The sequence below is a fragment of the Ptychodera flava genome, chromosome 19 (assembly GCF_041260155.1).
Source record: "Ptychodera flava strain L36383 chromosome 19, AS_Pfla_20210202, whole genome shotgun sequence".
NCBI classification, from domain to species: domain Eukaryota; kingdom Metazoa; phylum Hemichordata; class Enteropneusta; family Ptychoderidae; genus Ptychodera; species Ptychodera flava.
Genome location: NC_091946.1, coordinates 3,172,585 through 3,186,941, shown reverse-complemented (window position 1 = coordinate 3,186,941; position 14,357 = coordinate 3,172,585). Strand labels below are relative to the sequence as shown.

General features: G+C 37.4%; 1 long non-coding RNA gene across 1 annotated transcript in view; it reads left to right on the top strand.

Annotated features, from left to right (window-relative positions):
* LOC139118400 (uncharacterized) overlaps nt 1-14,357 on the top strand; it is a 38,482-nt gene that overhangs the window by 14,515 nt on the left and 9,610 nt on the right. The gene's annotated exons all lie outside the window — the stretch shown is intronic.

Here is a 14,357-nt window from a genome sequence, read left to right as displayed (position 1 = left end):
ACTTTCGGCGTCCGATGCAAAGGAATTCTTCGATTCCTAAGCTCCACTATCATGTCGCAGTGACATTGGGGACTCTGGTACACTTAAGGCACATTTTAGTTTCCCGTGATTATTGACATACACTACTCCTTAAACATTTTCAGCTTTTTAACATTCCGTGACGTACATGACGTACGTGGCACCCGCTATGTTTCTGCTGTATATCTTTATTAACGTTTGTATATCACGAAAAAAGAAAGCTGTCTTGTCAGTCTTAAGAGCACGGGTATTCGGAACGTTTCTGTTGTTCTAACATTTATAAAATTATCAGCAACATTCTCTTCATCGGTCATCCAAAGACGTTTCGCAAGGATACATTGCATTATATTAAAGTTTGTATCAGTTTATCATGACAGCCTTTATGAGGCACCGTTCCAACATCCATGTGAATGCAATCCTCATAATATCTAGCATAGCTGGAAATTTTGAAAACTCATCAATCAGTCATTTTATCAATGTTTTATTCAATTTTTATTTACATTTTTATAGTGGGAAAGCAAGAGAACAAAATCAGAGTCCCCGATATATGTGGTAGCATTTGACATTCTTTGTTTGATAAAGCACCCGGATGACAGCGGATTGAAAAAACAAAGAGAAGTCCCTATCGAGTTACAATTATGGGATATAATATGCAAATATAAGTCCGTGGCGAGGATATCGAAAATGACACATTCAGCATTATATGCGCTCTGTTTCCAGACCAGCACGCGTCGTTGTCACCAACGGTTAATATTGATGTAACGATGCTTTGGTTTTCAAAGAAAGTAATTCGTCCTCTAAGGTTTTATGCAAATCACCAAAGATCAGTATGACAGTTTGAAAATGACAGCCGTTATCTAAAACTGGAAATAGACGACTTTGAGTATCATAGTTAATGCCAAATCCACACACAAAGTACGAGTGTTTTATAATTGAAGTGAGCCTTCGAGCAAGGCAGGGCATAAATCACAGGACTGAGAAACCTAAGGGTTCACACAGCTCTATGTTACGATATTAATCTCTGTATAAGAATCAAAAACAGGTGTCGGATGCCCACAGCAAGGAGTGGGATTTTCACTTTTACTGGCGTAATATGAGGATGAAATCGACAGGAAATGATAGGGTCACAAATAAACCTATAAATAAAGATTGACACAGTATTTTTAATCATTTTAGCAAGGATACATTCGTCAAAAAACTGAACTGAACTGAACTTACTAATTGTAACGAAAGATATGCCATCTTATCGACTGTACCTAAACCGTAAACGCGGTAACCCATGTTAAAAATACAAGCATCCAAGTTGCATGTAATGATATGTCCTACAAAAGTTACCGGAGTGATATGTACATCAGCGATCTGCGTCTGTTTCAGCCTTGGACTTTTCTCGGCTTCATTAGTGTCATCATCACTTCTACCAATCGTCCCTGCTAAACGTCAAGGTTCATTTATGATAAATAACATTGAACAAGAGAAATCTTATTTTCTCATGCACGTCATGGCATGATAATCTTGAATTTATGTTTCTATATCGATGAACACCACGGACACTTCAGGCGTAACCAATCAACAAATCATTGTATCCATGGCATAGTATAGTTGTAGTTTTCACCCTTTACAAATTAAAATGCACGCAGATACGGACTCGCAAAAGCTACGTAAAAACACAGAATGACACACAAAAATGTCATTCATAGGTCAACATCGTTGTCCTTTATTACGATGTCCCGTTGTACATCATACTTCAACTTGGCAAATGTCTCGTCTCTTCACGAATATTACTTCGTCATTGAGAAATCAATATGTATGCATTATGCGTTACTGTGTCTTCAAATTATCAATAGTATGGTCACTATTTGGATTCTAGGTTGCTGTCTAGCTAGCTTGCTAGCTAGGAAGCTAGGTAGTAGGTAGGTAGGTAGGTAGCTAGGTAGGTAGGTAGGTAGGTAGGTAGGTAGGTAGGTAGGTACACACATTTACACTAATGATTGCTGTGACAAATGTACGAAACCTTCCATTCACTCAAGTAATGTTTAAATGTTTCGTCTTTAAGCTTTTTAGATTATGCGTTGTGTGTACTGATCATTTTACCGCCCTTTATTTGACGTTTTAAGTGTATGTTTTTGTGCTTTGTAATTTTATTTCTTGTGTACTTTGTATGTTATAGAGGGCCCTGGGGAAGATTAGCATTTATGCTAACCAGGTTTCCTGTTAAGGATGTTATACCCTCTTTAAATAAAGTTTAAATTAAAAATCAAAAAAATTCATTCAGAACAACGTCGGTTCCTACTTGAAATTTGCATCGGGCATTTTTCCTCCCTTCACAGAGATCTGCCAAATACTTGGATGTCAACCTTCGTTCCATTGCCTCTATAGATGAAATTTGGCTGTCTCTGTTGTTTTCGGTAGCTGCTATGTGATTGTATAATTTCAAGCTGACCCGATAAACCCGATAAACCCGAAAGCGCTGTATCAAGAGTGAGAGTGCTGGATTAGTTCAGAAATAAACTTGATCATGGGGTATGATGACCTTCGTGTGGTTTGCAGCAACTGTTTACCTCGGTCCCCTGCTAATTAGACTCCATAGCGTTATTTTGTACAAACGTTGTAGTTGTCTGACCTTTATACGGCATTCATTCTTGTCAGTTTGCTTTATTTAAATTACACCTTCACAACGACTTTCCATGGCCTTTGTTTCATTTTATTTCCGATATCGACACAAGGATGTGACCTGAAAACCAACTACTCGCTCGTGTAAATGTAGAACTGTCACAAATGCATTACGCACAAAGTTTTTAAGTGAATCCCCTTTCATTTAGCGGACAAGAACTGATTTTACTCAGTACCCAATACAATTCTGCCCCATTACAGTTTCTTATATCCGTAAAATATCAATAGTACCAAGAATAAAACACGTCGGTTTGGTATATCCATATCAAATCCTTACAATCTATAGTAATTTCTGTTATCAGTAATTACAGTTAATCCTTGAAGATTTTTTGACGAACTTCCAACTGTTCTCATTCCAGACAGAGCGGATCCCAACGAAAACGTGTGCCTTTCGGCAAACTCTTTCCCTCGATGTATTGTCAAAATCGCTAACGGGCATTTACTTATAAGTAGTTCAAGGAAAAATGCTACAGTTGAATTTGATGAGTTTTGTTAAAAACAACCAGATCAGTGTCAACAATCTAGTGCGAGATGGTTACCATATCGTTTGTGAAACTTTTTTATTTTGTACATTTAAGGGTATATCTGGAACGAACTGGCAAGACGTTACTCAATTCTTTCGCACAGACCACATGAAAAAAGTTGATTTTCTAAGTATGTACATGTAATTTGCTTTCGGTAAATAATTATGATAATTTTTTTTATTTTTACACCTTAAACCTAGAAAATGCGCTTTGTAAATATTGTCCTCCATAGTGGACACTATATGTTTCAAACACAAACGAATAAATCTTCACATAACGTGGATTAGTCACTGAATCAGCTCCGAATATTCCGTCACCTAGTGCCCGCTTTTGATTTAGAAATATATTATTATAGGCTTTTTCATGCGTTTGAAAGACCACTCACAGCGTTTTGGCGTTATCGGTATGTCGTACGGTATTTGCCACGTGATTAATTTCGCTCACTTTTAATTTTGAAATACTGATTTATCATACACTAATATATAATATACTAATTTATAGTCTCAGAAGCAAACATTTTATCATAACTAATCGTATATGTTTAGCATGAACTGCCTTGTGGTGCCTGTGATGTTTGATTTATTCATGAGTAGGTATGCTATGATTCTCACACTTCCTCTTTGTACTCTGAAAAACCGGGAAACCCAAAGAATTGACTTTGTTAGCCTGTTTTCAAGACAGACGACTCACAATGTTATCGCCATCATGATGCTTTTTGTTTCTGCATGCATGTTGACTCCGATTGTGCGGCAAACAAACAGTATGCAAGAACACGTAGTATAATACTTTGTCCCGGAAGCGGAACTGCTGCCATCTTCGTAATAATTGCACCATGGGCACGTGACCACATGTCAGGGTTACCATTCCACCGGTGTCGCCGTGTCTTAATTTGCCGTATTATGGAGCGTTGTACACGATCGAAGCAGAGAAATAAATGATAACAGGATGTTGATAGAAAAGAAAATATGCTGACATTGGATAAAAAGAGAATATTGGATCCCTACTTCTTCCTTTGTTGCCAAACAATGTATTTTAAATTGCTACGAGCACTGCCATAATGCATCCGATTAGGAGTCATGTATATCAACGTCGCCATAGAAACAAAATTCACATGCAATATGTCAATGCATTTTGCTTACTTGGGTTACTTAGTTATCCCTTGTAATATCAGGCTATAGCAGAGAAAATGTTCATTACCAACTGGCTTACAGTTCCGTGAAATGATCTAATGAAAGTATAATATAATTTTAATTTCTTTCGCTTGGTACCGAGATGCCGTTTGAGTATACATTGTTATTATATCATAACAGTATATTGAAATTCTGGCATGGAACGTCAGAAAAGGATTTTTGCTCTTGCCGAAAGCTTGCACGTGAGCCAGCCTTTGTATATCGCGAATATACCACGGTTCTTTTCACGTCTCGACCAATCACATCGCTGCATTTGCGCCATCAATATACTGGTATTATATACATACACAACAAGCTTATCGCCTGTTCCTTGCGTCGTATCAGTATTAGTGTCATTTGTGCTGCGTCAGATACTCGACTTCGTCTCGTGTCTGACGCAGCACAAACGACATTCATGCTGATACGACACAGGAACAGGCCATATTGGGTAATAACCTCCAATTATCTACCGAGTCTGCCAAATTCTTCATTCATAAGAGGTATCGAGTTAGTAATATCTATCTTTTCACTTTAATGGTTTGGCCCAAACCTATTGACATCAATGGTGAGTGAGGACGTGCTGACATGGAAGTAGGGATGAACAGGTTAAGATAAGCAATAACAGAGATCATGGAGTGACGTTTAGGCCGTAATAAGAACAACAGGTGTTTTGGACTGTAGCTACTCTATAAGATTGTAGCGCATATTAACTAGCGCCTTAGCAATATACACTGATAGAGATTTCAGCATACAACAACTTGTGGTTTAAGATATATGCCTCTTCATAAATTGGTACATTGTCAATATTTGCACCACCATATTAAAATAGTTAATCAATAAATTACACCCATCGACGAGTGCACCACGAGGTTTTGAACAGTTTACGACGTATATACACGAGCTCTAGCAAGAGCATATACGAAATTTCTGGTCAAAATCGAGTGGTATACCCTTTGCTGAGATGGTTTATTGCTGTTTTATGATGACACTATAAGTGATTGTCTCTAATTAAGAGCTCTCGCGCGCGTGTTCTGGCTTTGCTATTTCGCGAATACGGTACTGTTATTTTCAAATCTAGAAAAATCAGATGGCTGTATGTGCACTATCAATATATTGATATGACATATTTGCGAAAATCACAGTACGCACGTAGGTGTTTAAGAATGTATATCTCAACAAATTCCTTACAGACTAAGTACACCATAGTTAAGGAGGAGAACGCTCACTCAGCATTGCAAAGCTGTAAAGATTGGTAGAAAATAAAAACAGCGCAAAACAATAACAGGTTTTGAAGTGTACGTCTTGAGAGATTTCAACATTTAGATTACAACAGTGAGAAGTTTAGGATGCATTAGCAAAGATTGATATCAGCCGAGGCGTAAAGCTTCAGCGACTCGGGCGTTTTGCTGATAAAAACGCTATCTTTTTCCACACACAAGGTGCTTCTTACTGATTATCTTGTTTGAATTGCAACTCGTGCTAAAAACTCAAGGGTAAAAGTGAACTTGAGGCAAATATTAATCTCAGCGAAACCTGATGTGCAAGCTAAGCACAGTAATTTTTGTGTCAACAATTACAGATATATCATATTTACGAATAGGGTGATTAGGCGAATTTGTGGGAAATAGAGGAGGTACTGTGAGGTAGCTTTGATATAGACACTCGACTTCAAACTGGCATGGTGCCAACACTCTTGGCAAATCAAAGGACAGCAATAGTCGTATAAATTTGCGCCAATTGGACAACATTCATATCATTAAAGTTGTCTATCTATATACTATAATTAAAACTACCATCTGGCAATTACCCAATCAAAACGTTTTACGGCAATCCATGGGGGTTTATGCTGTAGTGAAGTTATTTGTTACAATTACAAAGCTCCTGATAGGTGTTTCAATTCACAAGGTGTGACAAACATGAGATAAGTGGCATGTCTTGACACAAGTGTAAACCAATACCAAAGTACTTTCCTCGAGAGGTTCAATTATATTGGAAAGCAAAGTCAACAATGAAACTCTTAGAAAGTCATGAACGTTTCAATCTAACAAGGGATAGGGTTACGGAAATAACATGGAATATGTCAATAAGAAAATAATACTTTTGACAAGAATTTGCCCCCATTCATTTGAGAGGAATGTAAAAATAAACGATGTTACATACAAGTTTACTTAAACACAATTGTATGATTGGAATTTTAGAAACAGCGTCATCAAAATCATTTTAAAACCAGCATTGATGCATGTTGAAAGGGTCATCTTTCACCATTATAATTTATCTATAATAATTTTGTTGCAACCTTGGGTTGGAATCTTTTGCTTTAAATTGTTCTCGCTCTGTCACAATTATCACGCCAACGTCATCGTCATCTTCAAAAGCTCACACTTCAAACGAGGAGACTAACTATTGCTGTGCATGACGCCATTTTCTGTATTATGGCGTTGCCCATGAACACAAATCAATAGTGTATAATAAATCTCGAACTTGCAGAACCGACGATTTGCATTTTGCTATGAATTGCACACAAGTGGCGCCCGAATGCCCCGACATTTAAACTACATCGAATCAGAATCTTGAACCGAGAAGACAAACTGTAACACAAAGAAATATCACGGCTTCGACAATGGCTGAAATTCATAAAATACCCCCTGGTGTATTTTGTAAGTATCGAAACACAATCTCTTTTTCCATTGTCCGTTCGAGAACCCATCCCACGTAACAAAAAATCTGTACGTATGCTCGTAAAGTATGAATTAATGTAACCAGACGCCAGAGCATGTAAAGCCATGTTGACTTTTCTGTTGCTCTAAGTGTTTTCGAACGCCCGGTCGTAAACGCACTCCCGAAATCTATGCGGCAACGCCAGAAGGAACTAGGAACGACGCCACATGCTTTCTCGCTCTCGACTTACTTAAAACTCCATTTGCTCCTGGCGATAAACAAATCATTTTAACCAGTCGCACCGATAAAGGTCGGCCATTTATGAGGGCTAGCAATTTTGGCATCTTGCATTATTTGGTATTCATCGGGTCTATCACTTTGGCAAGTAATAGAACCTGGTCTAATAAACCTAATTTATCCAAGTTAGCATTCGAAAACAGCATTGAAAAGTAAGGTAATCGTGTATAACTGTTCAACTTTGGTAGAACGCTATTGTTTTTCTACGTTGAGCCAAGACAGTGTCAGTTGCGATACCTTCGCTGTCGAGGACGTGATCTTACGTTGCTTGACCCGTTAAACGCATTTCAATGGAACTGCCGAGATTTTTGTAAGCGATGTCTACTCTATAACAACTGCTTAATATGTTTATATTGCTACGTGTGCATGTAGGTACGCGCAAGTGCGCACGCATGCACCCATACATAATGTCCACATACATTAGAGTTAGTTTTGATCGATATATCATTTCCAGAAACTATTTAATAGAGAATGATATCCAGTAAGTATTAATAAAAAATTGCTACCTTCACATGTCATGGTTGTCTAAAGTTGAAGTAACGCTTTGGTATGACATGCGTATTTGACGGAAGGCTCTGATTTCCCATGCTCCTTTGCAATACCCTTCGCCTTTGAAGCACCCGTTTTGCGCAGAATCCTTGCGCGACACCTTAGCCATCAAAAGTCTGCAAGTTCGTAGGACCGAGCAGCTCAGTGAAGCCATGAAATAAACCAACCTACGCGTGTCACAGACGCAGTACTCTGATTAAGATTTTATATAAACACACCGATTCAGGGGTGAAGTACAGAACCATACCGGGTTAAGCAGCTACACATAGGTTACGGAGGAGCGAATAGAGCAGCGGGGTGTGCATATCTTAAATTTCACTTGTCATTCGCATAAACCACAAAAAACTGCAAGTCGGACTTAAAAGGCACCATCAATACCGTTTCACAATTTCTACATTGATTGTTCAAAGGTAAGCAGAAAAAGATGTCTTTTTTAAAATTATTTGTGCTCCAATCTTTTTTTCACGTATTGGAAATACGTCAAGGGTTACTAGAATAACGTAAACGACATTTCACCAGAAAAAAGGCAAAAAGTGAACTCATACGGAACATTTTTGTCTTTTCATTTAAAACGTAAATGGAGAGAGAAACGTTAAGGAAATTGTAGTCGAACTGAGGGAACGCTGTATGCTACTGTACTCACATAGGCATTTATGAGTTGTTGTAAACCGGTAAAGCAGAGTCTGTAAAGTCGCTTGGTTTTTAGTTTTCCTTTCCTTTCTTTACTGGTTCTTTCCAAAGGAGTGTTTGTTTCAAGTATAGTTCCTCGTTTTTAAGTCGTAAAGTCCTCTTGTTGGTTGATGTATATCAAGGGAGTTATTTCTGATGTAATACGAACAAACCCCTACCAATTGCGAGAAAACATCGGATGTATAAAGGCAGGTATTGTATTCACATAGCCTTTGTTTGTTATTAGAGTCAACGACTGATAGGAGGACTTTCTTCAATCTACCGTAAAGTGAAAATGCTACCAAATATCAGAGACTGAACTCCCTTGGATATAAAATCGAATATCAGTTGTGACGTTTAGTGCAGCTGACGGGAAGTCAACGGCGTGTAAACCATTTAATTACGTGAACGTATTCAAATTTTAAACAATGGTTTAGTTGCCCATCACTTCGAACACAGTGGGTAAATATTCGATTCTGCGCACCAAAACACAAAACTTCGTGTACATGTATGTACACAGCGGCGAAATTTGCCGTTAGCGGTGACGTATTGTTTTCATTACTGATCGGAATTTAATATCCATGAACTTACGAAAGGATCCGGAGAGGGTGAATAATTACTTTAAATTATGTTCATTGACAACTGAACATTTTTTTAGAACGATTGTAAACAACAACGGAAAAAATTATTATATTCCAGCATTTTGCTGATACCCTTAAAGAAACACGAACTGTATTCCTGAGAGATGAATTTTCCGATCCCAATTGCTATATTTGATGCTTGTTTGGCGTGAAACGGCTTGTGTTGTGTTAAATGTGGTAGTGGTCATGAAATTGTCCCATTCATAATTCTTTCAAAGATGGATGCTTAAATGAAGGTCAATGTGCTTGATTGAAGCAAATAATTTCACTACTAGAATACAACGAGCGGCAAGCGCATTTGTCTTTCCCTAATATAAAATACACTCCAATATTTTTGTTAATTGTGAAGTGTTATATATATATATATATATATATATATATATATATATATATATATATATATATATATATATATTATATATATCAGATATATATATCAGATATATATATCAGATATATTATAATACAGTGGTGAATGAAAGTGACCATGCGGGACTCGAACCCAACTGAGCTAATGGATCAGTCGGCTCAATGTGGGCGGTCCTGACTCTTAGATGGGGCTTTTCATTCTGTGTGCGTGGATAGATATATGTTCTTGTATGTGTGTGTGTGTCTGTGTCTGTGTGTGTCTTTGTGTGTTTCTTGTGTAATTTGTTACCAACAATATCAAAATATCATATAAAATACTTTTTCCAGATGATATGGCTTTATGCCCTCTAATGAAGGAGGTTAATGTTGTTTTGTGCAGTTTCATAAAGAAAAATCTAAAAGTAACACATTCTATCAGTCACCCTGATCGTTCTGATTGGACGGCAGCACACGCCGGCCTTGGTAGCAAAAACTGTTTACCGGAAAAAGTTAAGCGCAATATGTATTCATGTCAATATTACCTAGCACAGACATTGACGATTATGTAGCGTTCTAAGAAACATAAACTGATCTTGATATGTAAAACTGAACCGACAGTTGCATAAATATCAAAGTACAGGTCGTTTAACAAATTTTAGGAAGGTTAGACGTTTCGACAAGTGTCGATTGTGTAGTGAAGTAACCATAAGAAGATTGTGTGTTAAAGTAGGCTTTATGACTACGTGAATATAATTATTTTAAAACAAGGAATCATTTCTGTAATTAACTACACAAAAAGCGATGATAGGTAAATCCGGTGACACTTGTCTATGCAACAGGAATAGTTTATAAAGTTACCACGGGAGGGGCCTTTCTGAAAGACCCCACATCACTCCTCATCATCACACCTTTACGCAGATTTTGAGAGCCAGAGAACAAGAAGTATTGACAAAACACTGTATACCGTATCTAACCCAAACAAATGAGTTAACTGACTTTGAAGATTTGCCTTGTAGGAACTAGTCTTCGATTTCTTAGTCAACCAAACGGCTTTGATGCACTGATGTACTTCCTCAACTGTCGCGAAGTATTTTTTTATGTAAAAAAGTCAAATGTATGGAGTTGGTCGATTACACGGTTGATTATAGTCAATGTGTTATTCGTTTTTGCAACATACAGCTGTTAGGCAAGCCTAAGTGCTTGTTTGACTCTGATCGTAAATAGCATGTTCTCATTCTGTTACCACAGTCTTGATTTCGAACATGAAACATTATTATTAAGTCCCAAGGCAATAACTATAAAAAATCGAAATCTGACGCAAAAGTACTTTCTCAATGTATGTTATTGTTGATGGTGTCCATTTGAGCAAATACGCAATATTGTTACGTGGTATTCATTGTATTAAAATTCTAATCTATGCAGAGAAATGAACTGGTATTATTAGAACTAAAATTTCTGTAATGTAATGTTTCACTGGGGCAAGGACAGGATTAGACGAAAAATAATATTTCTCTTCCCTAAAATAGTGTAGACATGATTTGGTCCGAGCTTTAGAAAGAGATACATGCATGTTAGTCGAGAGAAATTGTCAGGATATCGTTGGTAAAACGTGGTAAGTACAGGCATTTTGTCAAAAGTTTGCAACTTGGTAATGATCGTCATTACAAATATTGATGGCAGCTGGCTTTTCACTCACAAGTAGAAAACACGCTTGAATACATTGTAACTTTACCACATCGCTGGTTCACTAAGTAAGTCGGTACCATCTGCAGGGCAGAACAGAGGAGAAATTGATGCAAATCTATCTTTCCAGAGCGAACAACTTGTCTTATATATTTTCTAGAAAATATGAATAGGTCGCCACGAGTTTTCTTGAAAGGGACAATAACCTTCCTAATACGTATCTAATGCATTTATTTGTTTATTTGATATGAAGCTATAACAATTAAGCTTCATCAGATATTTACGAGATATCGTACATTTATCCAAAAATATCTCATTCACTGCAGAAAAAACCAGTAGAACTTAATCAATAAACTCGTATGCGAACGCAACGCTTATTTTCGAGGAAATACTAAAAACGTGAATATTGTTGTTACGGAAATATGCTTATTGTTTTTGATAACAATACGAAGACTGACGATTGTCTGCATAATTAACAACACAATTGACACTGATCACCGCTCCACATCATGGATAGTCTCTACCTATGGGAAAGTTGAGCCTCTAGGAATACTGCACGTAGAAAGATGAGACTCGAGATCTTCATGTTCAGACCTTCGAACAATATAGAATAGGTCACAGACGATTGAAACATAATATTCTGGCGGGTTTCTTAGAAGACGATATTCTTATTAAGGGAAGAGTTCGGTGAGAGATAAGGATTTGTAGCCAGGGCTCAATGGCGAGTTGTCGCCATGTCTTTCTACTGCCTGCTAACGTAAGGTCGACGTTACAACATGCTATGCCACATGCAGTTCCGTGGGAAAGAAAGTTTCAGCTTTGTGGCCTTCTCTGAAAGATATTCCTCATAATCAGTTTTGTGTTCATATGTAGAGATATGCTCAGATCGTCCAGAAGGCGATGTAAAATTTGAATGTAAAATAAAGACAGTTTGCTGGTGTGCCCTAGTATAGGCAGCATTTAAAATGAACAACTCAAAAAGTAGAAGTACATTACTTTTAATGCAGAACAGGTTCCCTTGACCCTGTTGTCTGACGAAATAGCCCGACTCTAAGGCTTTACATATTTAATTTTGCAGGTACTGTACTTAGCAATGAACCCGTTCACATTTGTTTACATTGCAGCGAAATTAACCCTTTGACATTTTAGGTTATTTTGTCGATTATTTTTCAAAAAATCACAATGCCATGGAATTTTTTAATGAATGTCAGTGATGATGATCACTGTTGAGTTTCTATTTTAATTGGGGCGAAATTACTAATGCAGTAAGATTATTTGCCGTACATTTGTCCGAGATATCACTGTGGTACTATGTCGGAGGCGAGATCGATGTTCTAATAAAGACAGAAAGCATTTCCGTTGCTAAATTGTAGAAACTTATGGCTTGGAAACGTGAGCAATGTAAATTTATTTTTGAATGTCAAACAAATACCATCAAAGCAAATCACATATACTCTTCGTTCTTTTCCTCACTGAAGACAATAACGGGTCGTTTGACGTCATACCTTTAATTACGCCATGTCATAAAATTTTTCCCATCCTGAAACAAGCCTCGGGAAAAATTCCTGTAATTTTTCTTCATCGTCGCGATTACAAAGCATATTCAAAGAAAAATAGAGTGAATGTTTGGTAAGCAAATGTCGACCATTGTTATCAGAATAAACGTATCTCTGCCTCAGCCTGCGTGTAGTTTTGACCTGATTTAAAAAAAATCAACCCTTGGAATTGTGAAGGTACTATCTTTCACATAAGATGATTACTGTCAAACTAGACGAAATAGCACTGTCAAATCTTGTGTGTTACGGAAATCAACCCTATTTTAATAGACGAATAACTATATTTGAAATGACCGTAATTTGTTTAATATTTGATGCAGTCCAGCCCTAACTCGATAATTTCCTGAACTAGATCGCGCGGGATAAGATTCGTCCGACAAATCCAATTTAGCAATCTTTTGGCACATGGTGTCTTTGACAACCTACAGTGTAAAAGTAGCAGTATTCCCCTTTTCCCGCAACTCAACTTTTTTGCAGTGTATCATGAATGACAATTGTCAAGCCCTTTCCGACGTCCCCCATTGCTCTAGATACCCAATCTGATCAATTGACCGAATTGGCGAACCATTTTTGCACATACACGCACGCGCTGACACACAACCCACATCACGTTGTCAACTAGAATGAATCAAGTTGTCACGTGTCTGAAATGTATCTCTCTCCATCAGCGCGCGTTTTGTGAAGTTAGATGGCTTCTTAAAACATAACGACGCAATGGGATAAATATGGACTATTTCAACTTCATGTATCAACAGGAAAATGGAAAAGGTTTTGTTATTTCTCGGATACTCAATTTTGAATTTGTTTGAGGAAGCGTAAGAAAAACTTTACACACATCTCTTACTTGAGTTGTATTATTATTATGAAGGTATTGGTCGTCTGTCAATTCACACGAGGCATGCAGAGGGCCCTATCATTTTACTCAGAATTTTGATGAACTGTACATGAACTGCTATTCCATTCCTATTTACACCTGCAGCCCTTGTTTTAGGTAGTTGTTGTGTTACAGTACCACTGCACCATTGCAGAACTTAAACTGATATCAGTTTTGCGCTATTAGCGTCTCAAGAGAACAGCTCAAAGTTATCCACAGGACAAAGAAGCAAAAGACTGTATGTCTCTGGTGTTCATCCGTCATGCCGAGTCTCTATTAGGTCTGAAACACGCCGCAAGTGCGTCATTTCACCGGTAAATACATGCTGAGTAAATACTCACTATTATAAGTCAGCAGCGTTGTAAATTGGATGTAAACATGGTGGCCTCGTAAGAAATCTAAATTTACAACTTTGTTCGGTCATTGCCCTCAAGTGAAAGTTGAAACTTCGTGTTCGCCGAATTTATGTACATCTTTTCCAGACATCTTACATCAGTCTCTGTAACATCGCGATGCCGGCAATTTATTCCCTAGAACTCGATGAAATTTTATTGCTCTGCCTTTGTTCATTTTATAAAACACATACATACATACATACATACATACATACATACATACATACATACATACATACATACATACATACATACATACATACATACATACACACACACACACACACACACACACACACACACATA